Source organism: Felis catus, chromosome F2 (genome assembly GCF_018350175.1).
Source record: "Felis catus isolate Fca126 chromosome F2, F.catus_Fca126_mat1.0, whole genome shotgun sequence".
NCBI classification, from domain to species: domain Eukaryota; kingdom Metazoa; phylum Chordata; class Mammalia; order Carnivora; family Felidae; genus Felis; species Felis catus.
In genome coordinates, this window is record NC_058385.1 from 70,757,727 (window position 1) to 70,771,310 (window position 13,584).

Below are 13,584 nucleotides of genomic sequence, written 5' to 3' on the forward strand. Positions count from 1 at the left end.
CAATGTGATCATGGCCAATGATCATGGAAGTGTGATCACGTGGTATGGCAGATTACATGGGAGAATCATTATTCCCAAAGGAGATGGACAGTTACTGCCCCTGCAATTCTAGTACACCTGACACGCAGGAGGGCCAGACAGCTTTACTTTAGAAAGATGTGGAGGGAAGCTAGGAAGCACCGACTGAATCCTGAGGCCAATCAACTCTACTTGGAAGTTCTCTAAGGCGTGGATACCAGAGGAGGCCCACATGCCTTCCATCATAGAATGGAATCCCATTGTTTCCCTACTGAGAGAATTCTGTCTTCCGGAATCTGAGATGGATAGCCCTTACTATGTTAATAGCTAAGTTTCTTTCATTTATTCGGACACTCTTGGCAAATTTCCTGATGGTGCTAATCAGCATTTATTGAGGTTATTTTTCCTCTGCTTTGGTTTGTTGTCTTATTTTTGTTACACATTGTGCTGGGCTTTTTTCGACTGAATTATTTTATTTCATCTGCATTACACATGTAAGAGCTAGGTAGGTATTTGTATTGCCACTTGAGGTGAGAAAACGGGGGCTTAGAATATTTATTACTCACTAGTATTCCTGATGGTGACTGTTCACACCTTCCAATATTCGTATTCATTGCCAAATTAATAAAAAAGCCAAGACCCAACGCCATAAGGAACTCAGCCTCCCGGGTGATACAGCTCTCTGGCTAGCTACATAAAGGAAGCATATTCTGAAATTTAACCTTTAATAACATGAAAAACAAAGTTAGGCAGTACAGCCTCACACCAGATACATATAAATGTGCTTAAGATAAGCATTTTGTAAAGGTATGAAGGCAAAAGCTCAAAAGAGAGATGAATCTTTAAATACCCCAGGTTAAGAAGAAACTCAAATTGGCCATGGTGGGAAGTATGTGAGCTGACATCGTGGCAACGCATAAGTGGATACTGGATATAGAATAGGCTCTTAGGGTTGGTGGCTGAGATTTAAATACTCCCTACGTGACTACAAACAGCAAACCTTGAGCCTGAGTACAGTGCAGAGTGAAATTTTTACCTTGTATCAAGGGATCCTGCAAGGGGTTCCACTTGTATTTACAGGGTCCTGGGTGGATAAAAAATGTCTCCCATGAGGTATCAAAACTTAAGGTTATGCTACTTGAGGTTATGGGCTCTGAGTTTACAGTTCCCCTATGGCATAGGAATCCTAAGCAGAGCTCCTGATATACAAATTAGTTACAGATCCATGAACAAACTGCATGTCATTAGGGAAGAAATTATAAAACATTCCCAACCTGGCCTATGTGATTCCAGCAGAGAAAGAGATATGAAAGCTCCGTGAAGATAAGCTCACGATCACCAATTACAAACAATTTGGGGAAAGATACACCATGAGGCAAGTCAGCAAACACAGCCACTAGGGAGATAGATCAAGAATTCAATATAATAGAATAATGTGAAAGGGGCTATAAAATGTAAAAAAATGAGTACATTAAAGAGAAGCAAAAAGGAATTATAACCAATATGAAAGAAGAGTGTACGATTAAAAAAAGTGACAGGTGCATTTTATAAAACACACATGTACAAGCACACCGTTTCCCAAGATGATAAATAGGTAGCTGTGAGGGAAAAGTCCTAAAGGAGAGCTTGCACAGAAAATTAGATAAGGAAGGAAAAAGAATTAGTGAATATAGATCTGAAGAAATTGCATGACACGTGGTTCGGCAAAAAAAAAAAAAAGATACGGAAAATAGGAAGGAAAGATGAAAAGATATGGAGGATAGAATAAGTTTTTCCGACGTGTATCCAGTAGGTGATCCAAAAAAGAGAACAAAGGGGGGGGTGAGTAATATTTTAAAAGATCATGGCTTAGAAGTATCCCAATTAACAGGAACACGTGAGTCTTCGCGATAAAGAAGCACACTGAATTCTGAGGGCCATAAAAACCAGAAACTGCAGTTAGAAACATAATAAAGAAATACAAACACCAAACACAGATCATTTTTAAAGCAAGCAGAGGGAAAAGACGGCTATCTATGAAGATACAACAATTAGACTGGCAGGAGCGTTGGATGCAGGAAGCCCCTGAAATAATATTTGCAGCGCTACAGAGACAAATCAGAGAAACGCCAAGAGCAAGAACAACTAGCAAATTATGCAGATGCATCTAAACATGACTTGACTGTAGAAAACAACAAGATGATGACTAATGGAGATGTTGCAAGCAGGATGGAATTGAAATGGCAGTTATCAATATTTGGCAGCTAAAAAGGGGCGATGGGAGTTTAAGCGTGCTAAAATGCTTGTATTTGGGGAGAGACAGGCTAACGTATCGTAAACGTTGACACTGCTGAATCAGTGTTGAGTGGGATGCTATGAAGGATAGTCTCTCAAGAACAGCACAGAAGTAAGAATTTTTAAATCAGTAGAGCATGAAGATTGTGTTAATCTGGAAGAAGGCAGGCAAGGGGGGAAAGAAGAAAAGAAAGAAAGGAAGTTAGCAATCACAAAATAGTATCAATGGATAGAATGCAGAAGCCAGGGTAAGACTTAGTTATACATGGAGACTACTACATAAAACATCATCAAGAACGAATGGACGACCCAATAAGTAGTATTAGAAAAACTGACCATCCAAATTGCAACAAATAAGTATACGAATAAATAAGGTCCTTACTTCATAACATCCACAACAACAAATTCCAGGTGAATTAAGGATCAAAAGTGAACAACAAAACTTTAAAACTTGTATAAGAGAATACAGGAACTTATGTTTGGTTTTGGGCCAGAAAAGGAGTTTTTTTTATTGTTGCTGTCTTGTTTTTTTTAATAAGGCACACAAAGACCAAACGATAAAGGAAAAGATGGATTAGCCCTGGATACCTTGAATTTCAAAGCATTGCGTAACAGGTGGACCGACGTCAAAATGAAAAGACACAGACTGGTACAAATTTTAGCAAAACACGTCCTTGAGAAAAAGTTGGCATAAAAAATAGACAAAGAGAGGAAAAACAGCCTCCTTACAGAAGAGGCGGATCATTTAAAAAGGAAGAGAGACATCTTTTTATCTTATGAAAAGTACCTTACGAAGAAAAGAGACAAAAATGGGCCATAAACAATAAAATTCCATCTCACCACTTTTAGCGTTAGTGTGAACAAGTTTTAAAAAATACCAAGTGTTGGTGAGGATGTAGAGAAATAGCAACTGTCATTTGCTGTTGGCAGGAGTTTAGGTTGGGGTCCGATTTGCACAGCAACTTGGCCACAACCGTATGTCTGAAAAGAGCACGCCATGCCTATTGCATGACTCCTGTCTCAGGCAGACCATATATTTTAAGAAAGTTGACCTCACCTCTGGATCTAAGAGTGGCTCGGTACTAAATTCTGTGTATTAGAAAGAGATGGGCGGAAATTCTTCTATCTGCCCATAGGACAGCTATGGGATTTAAGGGGATCCAAGCAGACAAGAGTTGGTACTTTTCTTTGACGCATCCCTCCTGGCTAATTGCAAATTAGGAAGCATACACCCTCAGCAGCCAATGCCAGTCGTTTGGGGACCACGAGAGGGGGAGCTGGCCGGTGACCAAGCCAATGCTGAACAGCCAGAACTGAGAAATGGAGAGAAAGCAATTCTTGGTCTTATTTTATGTCACCACATAAATCCTGTCCTCAAATTAGTGATCTCTGGACTTTTCAGTCATACGAACCAAGAAACTGTCCTGGGCTATGTAAAGTCATTTTGAGGGTTTCTCCCCCCCCCCTTGTAACTACAACCAATAGCACCCTGAAATGAGTAGGGTTTAAGTAGATTCAAGGAAAAGAGCTTAACCCAGACAAGTGGGATCTAATGGAGATTGTGTTGTGCATATATTTTGCTTTGCTTTGAGCATGTTCTCCCATGCTATCCTGCACTCCCCAAGCTTATCTTTTTTCACACTTCCTAAGAAAACCTGCTTCTTTCCTCCATAAAGTGTTGGTGCCATATTTATTTTGCTCACCATTTTTTTTAATGTTTGTTTATTTTTGAGAGAGAGAGAGAGAGACAGAGCGCGAGTGGGGAAGAGACAGAGAGAGAGAGAGGGACATAGAATCCAAAGCAGGCTCCAGGCTCTGAGCTGTCAGCACAGAGCCCAATGTGGGACTCGAACTCACTCACCAACTGTGAGATCATGACCTGAGCCAAAGTCAGCTGCTTAACCGAATGAACCACTCAGGCGCCCCTATGCTGTTCATCACTGTATACACAGAGCAGTTAAGTGCCAGGCACATGGTAGGTGCTTAATAAATACTTGTTGAATTGATGTTGAATGAAAAACATAACATGAAGCTGGTGGGCAAGATCAAAACCAACAGTTGACAAAATCCATACAGAGCAGGCCTGCCCGGGCATCCTGTTGAGCCCATGGGTCAAGAGGTAGATAACGCGAAATAGCCAGTGGAGTGCTAGAAGGAGAGACACAGCTTAACAAATGCCGTAGGGAGACTAAGCTTGCAAATTCACTCATACATTTATTTACTCCGGAGGAAATGGAGATTGGTACTTACATACATATGACTTACTTACTTTGTGCCAGAAACTGTGCTAAAGACTTGACTTTTACCTCATTTGCTTCTCGTGACATCCCTCCAGGTGGTTAACGTGATAGAACCCAGCGCCTATTAAGTATTCAATGTATTCAGTGGTAGTAGCTGGATAAACGAATAGATCCAAGTCTTGTGGGTGTTTTTTTGTTTTTGTTTTTTATTTTGTTTTGTTTTGTTTTGTTACCTATCCTGTTACTCTCCACGAAGATTGCTTGGGTGCCTCTCATGGGCCAGCGTAATGGAAAGAAATTGCTGAAGCAATGAGAGTGATCCTGGCAGATGGCGCTTCATCGATCTGGTACACCTTTTTCGGAGCTCGATGGGCTCTGAAAAGTCCTACCTGATGCTCCTAACAAAGTTTAATTCATGGGGAAAATGAGAAATCCAACCTGTGTGTGACTCCTGCCTGTGTGTGATTGATAGAGAGGGTAAAGGTTTTGGGAGATGATATTGACAGGCAAGGTGAGGACAGATAATGGAGCCAGTTAAAATATTAAATATTTAGCTAATAGTGGTTAATAAGATTAATTTTAAAGGGGTGGACCAGTGAAAGCCTAGGAAGGAGGCTGTTTCTATAATCAGGTGCTTGAGAATCCGTCCCAGGGATTGTCAACAGGAATGAAGAAGGACAAATACAGCCTCATGAGACTATGGAAGGAATGTCCCAGAGCTAGTGGCATTGTCACAGGCAAGCGAGCTTACTGGGTAAGAATGTAGATGGTAGAACTCAACTTCCAGGTTATTACTCTCTCTCTTCCACTGAACCTCTAAACTTCAATTTCTAATCGATAAATGGAGAGAAGAGTAAGATTCACCTTATAGGGATAGAGTGGCAAAACAATTGCCCAGAACGTAACAAATGCTGGATAAATATTATTTGGTGTTATTGTTTAGGGGGTCTAAGAGAAAGGATATGTCAACAAGGACGGAACAATTTGAATATAAATAGGGAAAGGATGCTATCTATAGAAAGAATTGGGAGATAGAAGGATTTGGGCAGAAGAGGATTTTTTGGATGTGTGGCTTCAAATTTAGCATTTGTTGACGGCTACTGTGCGCTCAGCTCTGCACCAGTCTCAGGGATGCTTGGGGAGAACTTACAGGGCATAGCTAGCAGAGGTATGTAGCTCACGGAGGCAGTTGCACCCAAGGGCTCACAGTTTTGGCTTCAAAGCCATACTGTCTAGTTTTGAATTCCTGTTGTGTCATTTAATTTTATTTTCCTCTCCACTCTCATCTGAAGACAAGGGGATGAAACCAACCCTAAGTTCTTGAGAAACCTAAAAGATAATTTAAGCAAAGTGCTTACAGTAATGCCTGGCAAATACTAAGTCTGTAGAGGTCTTAATAATAGAAGTATGAATATAAGTGACAGTAGGCATAGCAACAATATTAACACTTGAATGACTACCTGATGGTCAGGTGAGAGGCTCAGAACAACAGGGTACGTTTTGCAGAAGGTAACGCAGAGGTCAGAATGGAACCATCATGGTAAAGAGTCTTTTCCGTGGGCAGAGAAGAGACACGAGGACTGGAATTTGAAACAAGGAGAAAAAGAGCCAGTGCTGAGAGCAAATGGGCCAACAGAAGGAAGAGCGGAGAAGAATGCAGAAAAGAACACATGTCTGAGAGCCGAGGAAAATTGCTTCTGCCACAGGGAGCCAACGGAATCTAACGGCACCGAGAGGTCAAAGAACTTGAGACTTGATGCAGGATCTGGGGTAAGTTTCCGGGCAGTTTAGGAACCACTAAAGGGGCAGGGATTGGACTATCCGTGGTTAGAGCAGGGAACACCGATTGGAAAGTGGAATGAGTTGGTAGCTTAAAGTGTCACACAGGTAGATGCATCCTCAGGACGAGAGGCGTTTTGTCTCCTGCATGCATTCAGACCTAGCTGGCATGGCCAGTCAGCTGGGCCTCTTACTCAGTGGCCATGGAGAGGGCTACCTTTCCTTCCTTAGCACAGCTTTGGCCTCCCAGCCTCCCTTGCGGTTAGGTATAGCCAGGTGACAGAACTGTAGCCAATGGATGGGAGCTCTGAGTCATGCGTACCACCCAGGCCTGGCCCGTGATAATTTTCTTTAGACAATCCTCCTGCCCTTTCCTTGTCCCCAGCTGAATGGGGAGACAAGGACTCCAAGGACATAGAACTCCAAGGGGAGAACTCCAAAGACATAGAAGGGGCCACTCACTGGCAGAAGGGGCCTTGGTCCTTGAATGTCCTGGATTTTCCTGTCCCCTCCCCGCATGGTCTCCAGATGATGACCGGAGTGAGAAGTAAAAATATTAGGCCATTGATACTTTAAAGTCCTTGGTCACAGTGGTTAATCTACCCTGACTAAAATAGGGCCAGCAATGGCCACTTACCTGACAGGTAAGTCCCATTTCCTTGCTAATGGGACCCTAATCATAATAGGTTAATTGGCATTCTTTTGCTTTAAGGGAGTCTGGGTCCCTCCTCGGCTCTAGCCAGGGAATGGGGTATGATTATGTGTGTGTGTGTGTGTGTGTGTGTGTGTGCACACACGCACATGTGTGTGGTCATGGCAATCCCCCCCCCCCTCCCATACCATCTTGTCTGTGAATGACTCAGTAATGGGCATAGATCAGTGAGACGTGGAGAGAAGTCCTCTGGGGAGGTTCTGGGAAATATTCCTCATTCTTAAAAAAGGACTCAGAAAGTGGCAATTATTCTCCTTTCCTAATTGGGCACATTATTATGTGAGGACATGATGCCTGGAACTGTAACAGCCACCCTGTGCTCATTAAGAGAAAAATCCGAAGGCAAAAGCTGACAGGCTAAAGATGGCAAGAATCCCAGGGTCGTGGGGCCGATCCTGGAAGCATCCTTCTACCATAAATGTTTTAGGTGAGGTAGTGATATTTTCTTTCATTTATGCCATTCCTCGTTGGTTCTTTCATTACCTATGTCAAAAACATACTAACCAGGATTTTGGTTCGGATTAAATCAGTGAGGGCATGAGAATTGCGAGCCGTGTTGTAGGTGATCAAGAGTGTTATCACAATAACTACTATGATCATCGCCGTTGAAACATGGATCTCCCGACCCCAGCCCAATACTTCAGATCTCACTGCCTCCTTGATAACAACAACAACAAAGTAAATAAATAAAATCTCCTTTTCGACTGTGACACAATGTATTCCAAAGGTTGGGATAATGGCCCAAGAAAGACAACCAGAGCCTTGCCTCTTTTGGAAACTGAGGCTGTGGAGGAGATTTAGTTATTGATGACCCTCCGATGTGTCTCTCAGACAATGAGACCTTTAAAGGGTACAGTGAAACCTTCAGATAACAGGTGTCCTATGCAAATAATGCTATTGCTAGCTGGATAATATTTAACAAACACTCCCTCCTTATCACAAGTAATTCAAGGCAATAGAATAGAATATTATAGTCCATGACAAGCAGCAGGTGGGGAGAGTGTGGAATCCTTGTTATTTCTAGTAATTGATAAATAAAGATAGATGCAGAGCCTCTCCCAGTCCTGCTTCCCGCCTTCATTCAGGTTGTTCAGGAAGATGAATGCTACTTTAAGAAAGATAATGCCTATATAAAGACCGTCTTCATCCTCCCAGAATCCAATAAAGGGAATCAAATCAGATACGTGGCATGCAAGGTACATGAAATGAGAGGCTATTTTCTTGCCATTGAACGACAATAAGAATGATAAGAATAACAATAACAGTATCGCGAAGAAGACTGAGGAAAGGAGAACGGGGACTTTTCTTTGCCATTTTCCTCTTTATCTGTGTCTTTCATATATAATCTCTTTAAATCTGATGCTCAAACCCGTGAAGCAACCTCCATTGTCCACATTTAACAGATGAGGAAATTGATGCCCGGCCACGTTGAGATCGCAATCAAAAAGTACAGACGAAAAACTTAAATTCAGGTCCCCGAGTACGAACACCATGTTGCTTTTGCTTAAGCGCATCGCCTTTCATTTCTTTCTGTCAGAGACAGGACTCTTGGGTGGCCAGAGCCAAAGACCCAGAAATGAGTCTTCTTCCTCTCCTCCAAGGTGCTGTCTGAGACACAGGAAGGTGCCTCCAGGAGAAGCCGTGTTTGTAAGGTCAGAAAAGACCCAAGACCGGGACTACTGGTTCTGACTAAACTCTGCAAAGGCTTTGTAATTTGGGGAAAGTGACTCTCTCAGCTTGTTTCTTTAGTTTTAAAAGCAAAGAGACTCTGTGTCAGAAATATGTTATGGTATCACCCTTTGTTCTCCTGTTTTGTTTCATAACAGTTGACCCTGTTAAAGAAGAAGAAAGAGAGAGAGAGAAGAGAGGGAAGAAGGAAGGAAGGAAGGAAGGAAGGAAGGAAGGAAGGAAGGAAGGAAGGAAGAAAGGAAGGAAGGCAGGCTCCTGACTGACCAGAGAGAGGAAGACAGAGAGAAAGGGAGGGAGGGAGGAAGGAAGGAAGGAAGGAAACCTCCTGACTGTGTTATTTAGGCTTGTCCGATGTAGGTGTTCTCCTAATCTGCATAAATACATAAAGGTGTTTGTGCATGTCACTTTCCATATAGATCATGTGTACAAGCTCTAATTGTACAGAACTGAAGGTGTTGGCCATGAGGACTTCTCTGCACCACAGAGCTAACATCAATACACGTAAGCCTGTAAACACTCTCACAAATCCAACTCATTCCAGAAGCAAGTCATTGGGTGATTGGATGCACATCAGCTCTGTCCCAAACTCTCCTGGCTCTGTTGTCTTTATGGAACACGGACCTGCTAGGATCCCTCCTCCCGCCTCAGACTGGAAACCCAACTAGACTTGTGATGTTTTTCATTACAATGAATTGGACTTCCTTCTGTGCCCCCCACTCCCCCCACCGCCCTTCTTCCAGAAACATTTAGCCTGTACGTTTAACTGTAGTTTAAAGCAGAACTTCTGGGGCACCTGGGTGGCTCAGTCGGTTGAGCGTCCGACTTCGGCTCAGGTCATGATCTCACGGTTTGTGGGTTCGAGCCCTGCAATCAGGCTCTGGGCTGACTGCTTGCTCAGAGCCTGGAGCCTGCTTCAGGTTCTGTGTCTCCCTCTCTCTCTGCCCCTCTCTCGCTCACACTCTGTTTCTCTGTGTCTCTCAAAAATAAATAAACGATAAAGGAAAAAAAAAAAGCAGAACTTCCTCCTTCTCAAGTGGCACTTCTGCTGAGCTCTGGACAGTATCCATTCATGTTACAAATCTGCCTGCTCTGTAGGTGGGCGTGTTCCTCATTTATTCTGCGGAACAATCACGCCAGATAGGGATGGACCGTCCCGTTTCCGGGACAGGAAAAACAGACTCGGAGGGCTTTGGCCCCGCACCAGAACTAATGGTGCTCCTGAGAAGTCAACCTGATTTCCCTGTCGGCACGTCTTTCTGCTCTAACGCCTCTCTACAAATTGGCGCGATGCTGGATGACATCAGGCTGGATGACAGTCTGATTTCTCCGAAGCGTTGGATACATTTATTTCTTTTCCTGATCCGTTCCATGTCTTCTGCCTCAGTTTCCTCATCTATTAAAAAGACAAAAAAGTCATAAGGCTAAGTTGCCTATGTTTGGTCTGTTGAAGTAGTTTGAATTCTTCTGGACTGAGACGAATACAAATTGCCTCGCTATTTCACTAATTAATAATATCTGCTTGGAGATGCAACTATTAACTGCATAAGAAATGATAAGGCTTGTCATTATGGATGACAGTAATTGCTTTTTTTTTTTTTTTTTTTTTTGCCCTTACCTTCATCCTAAATTCATCTTCCCGAGTTACAGCTACCTCTGTGGGGATTAGGAAAACAGTTTTTTAAGAATCTAAACAATAAGTTCTTTCCCAGGGGTTTGGAAATTGATGAATCATCTTAGTGTGCTAGGCAGAGTGCGTTTGACACATGGGCGGAAAAGTGGGCTCTTTGAAATTTGAGCCGAGGACAGATCATGTCACCTGGCTGGCGCATGACCTTGTTCCACACACCACCTGACCCCCTGTGCCCAACGTCACCTGGAGCCTGAAATCTGGAAGCAGAAAGTCCTTGACTGGAGCCAGCGGAGAGAAAATCATCACCTGCTTGGGCACAAACATGCCTGGTGACTGCGTCACTGTTTGTCAAGTGGGATCAGCTAATAGTTGCACAGCGGGCCTTCAAAGCCCTGTGGTGGGGCTGATGAAGTTTCTGTAAATGCACTCTCTGTGCAAAGGCCTTGGACTTTGAATCTCAAGCACTGGAAGCATTTTGAGCTTGCAACAGGCTCTCTGGGGAGCTCTGTTTGGTTAAACTGCAGGGGAAAAGAATCGACTTCATTTCCATTACCTTCGCCTGGGTCCCTCTAGTGCAGCCAGCCTTCTGCCTCAGGGCCTTTGCACACACTGTTCCTGTCACGTGGACGCCCTTCCCCCTGGATAACAGCCTGGCTTGCTCTTGTATTCTACCTAGTTACCTTACAAATCACCTCCTTAGAAACCTTCCAGACTGCTCTCTTACTCCTCATCCTGCCTTATATTTCTTCATAGCACATGATTCTACTCTACTTAGGTATTCAATTAGTAGTCTATGGTTTGTCTGCTCTATCAGAACATAAGTTCCCCAAGAGGAGAAGCCGCATTGCTTTTGTCCACTGCTCTGTCCCAGTGCCTATGGTAGTATCTGATCTATAGTAGACCCTCAGGAAATATTTTTTGAATCAATGAATGAGTGAAGGAATGATTTTTCCCTCATATTCCAAGTGGAAAAACTGAAAAAAATACAGGAAACAAGCTAGCCAAGTTCAACAGCCATTTGGTGGCAGAGTTAGTATTAACCCTTTGATTTTCTAACTCACAGAGCTGTTTTTTTTTCCTTCCGTATAACACTGTTCTCCAAATATTTGGCAACTAAGTCATCCCTTGCCAGACCATTTGGTCACCAGTCTTTTGTCACCTACTGTCTATGGCCACTTGAACTTCATGAGGGTAAGTGGTTATTACCCAAGTTCTTATGGAGTTTGTCTGTCTTTCTCCCATAACTCCATCAAAAGCAATGGAGACTGAAAGTTACTTAAGCTATTACATTTTTAAAACATTTTTTAAAGCTAATTTATTTTGAGAGAGAGAGTGTGTGTGTGTGTGTGTGTGTGTGTGTGTGAATGGGAGAGGGGCAGAGGGAGGGAGAGAGAGAGGGAGAGAGGCACTCAAACCCATGAATCAAGAAGTCTAATCAAGAAGTCAAGAGTCAGACACTTAACCGACTGAGCCATCTGGGTGCCCCAATTTTTAAAACATTTTCAATATAAATGGTAATAAACATTTACTGTATAAATGTAGATATACCTAAAGTATAAGTGAAAGTGAGTGAATATTACAATCCCATGCAAAAGTAGCTTTCTCAGTATATTCAATATATATTTAATTATTGCAGTCATGCTATATGCAAAGTTTTCTAATCTGTGTTTTTACACGGTATGTTTTAGACATGTTCTAATGTCACTAAAACTAACATTTTAGGGACTGTATATATTCCAATATCTGGGTGTGCCATAGTTTTACTTAGCCATCTTCTTATTATTGATAATTAAGGTCATTTCCTTTTTTTTATTTATTGGATTTCTAGGTTTGGATTCTTTTCTATTTCTGGATTCAGTTATTGTATTAATATTTCCATGGTTGTCACAACTAGAAGAGAACGAATTATTGTCCAAGTTCTTACTGAAAATGCTACAAATCCTGGGCTGCAAGTTCAAAGCTTCTCTTTGAATCAATAAACATTGAACAGGGGCACATGGATGGCTCAGTCAGTTAAGCGTCTGACTTCGGCTCAGGTCACGACTTCACGGTTCATGAGTTCGAGCCCCACTTCGGGCTCTCTGCTGTCAGCACAGATCCTGCTTCGGATCCTCTGTTTCCCTCTCTCTCTGCTCCTCCCCTGCTCATGCTCTCTCTCTCTCTCTCTCAAAAATAAATAAACATTAAAAAAAATAAACGTTGACGTTTTCACTCATCTGTGCTTCCAGTCTTTGAGGCTTGGTGTGGAAGGTGGGAGCATGGGGACAGTGGGGCTGGACACGGTGACAATTTGAGAGCAAATAGAGGCTTGGGCTGTGTTTACTTTTCTGTCCTGTGCGTGTGATTCCGGCCACTGTAGCGAAGGGGGTAAAAATCCAGCCTCGCATTTGTGGCTGCACCTGCAGACCTCTGTGCTTTAATGATGGTGGCATGAATTGTACTGGGTTCTAGTCAGCGTGACTCAGACCCAGAGTAAAGCTTAGCAGCTCTGCAAGGCCAGGGATTGGTCCTACCTGGGATGACAGTAGGGAAGGGGACTTTTCCCTTCCTGAGAAAGGGTCTGAGAAAGAGCCCTGTGTTCAGAGCGGGGCCTGTTCTGGTGGGATATTCCAGCCATCATTCTGGTTAGTGATGGCCTTGCTACATACCATGCTTGTGAAGTTTCAGTTGATGATGCTACCTCTCCCTATAACCCTGCACCGGTAATAATCACTGCCGTTAGTTGAGCACCTCCTACGTGCCAGACACTGAGGTTCAGAGAGGTTAAAACTGCTCAAAGTCACAAAGAGCTGGGATTTAAAACTCGAGTTTTTGACTTCAAAGCCCATGTATTACGGCATGCCTCTGTGTCTGCAGAGTAGACATTTTTCCTTCCATACTTCTTGGGACAGAGGTCATGAGATATACTGGATTAGACTTGCCCATTCAACAACGATCCCATTAACTGTCCACTTAATGAGTACTGACTTTGTGCCAGGCTTTCTGCTAGTTTCCACCGAGGATAAACTGGTTTCCTGGTCTTAAAAGAGAAAAAGGATTGTAGACTTTTTAAACAGTCATCCTTAGGACCCAGAACACTACATTCACCACAGAAACTGGCTCATCGGGGAAACTCAATAAATGTTTGTGGAAGAAAGGAAGGAAGAAAGGATAGGTGATACATTATAAAGGACTTAGATCCCAGTCTGAAGGTGTGGCATCTACTCTTCGCTTTACCTTGTATTTGCTGTGCCACCTTTGAC

The 13,584-nt window shown here is 42.9% G+C and overlaps 1 long non-coding RNA gene across 1 annotated transcript; it reads left to right on the forward strand.

Annotated features, from left to right (window-relative positions):
* The first annotated feature begins 328 nt into the window (after positions 1-328).
* LOC123383122 lies at positions 329-8,848 on the forward strand. Its single transcript, XR_006592516.1, has 3 exons — positions 329-523; positions 6,097-6,302; positions 8,625-8,848. It is a non-coding gene; the product is annotated as an uncharacterized LOC123383122 (long non-coding RNA).
* The last annotated feature ends 4,736 nt before the right edge of the window (positions 8,849-13,584 follow it).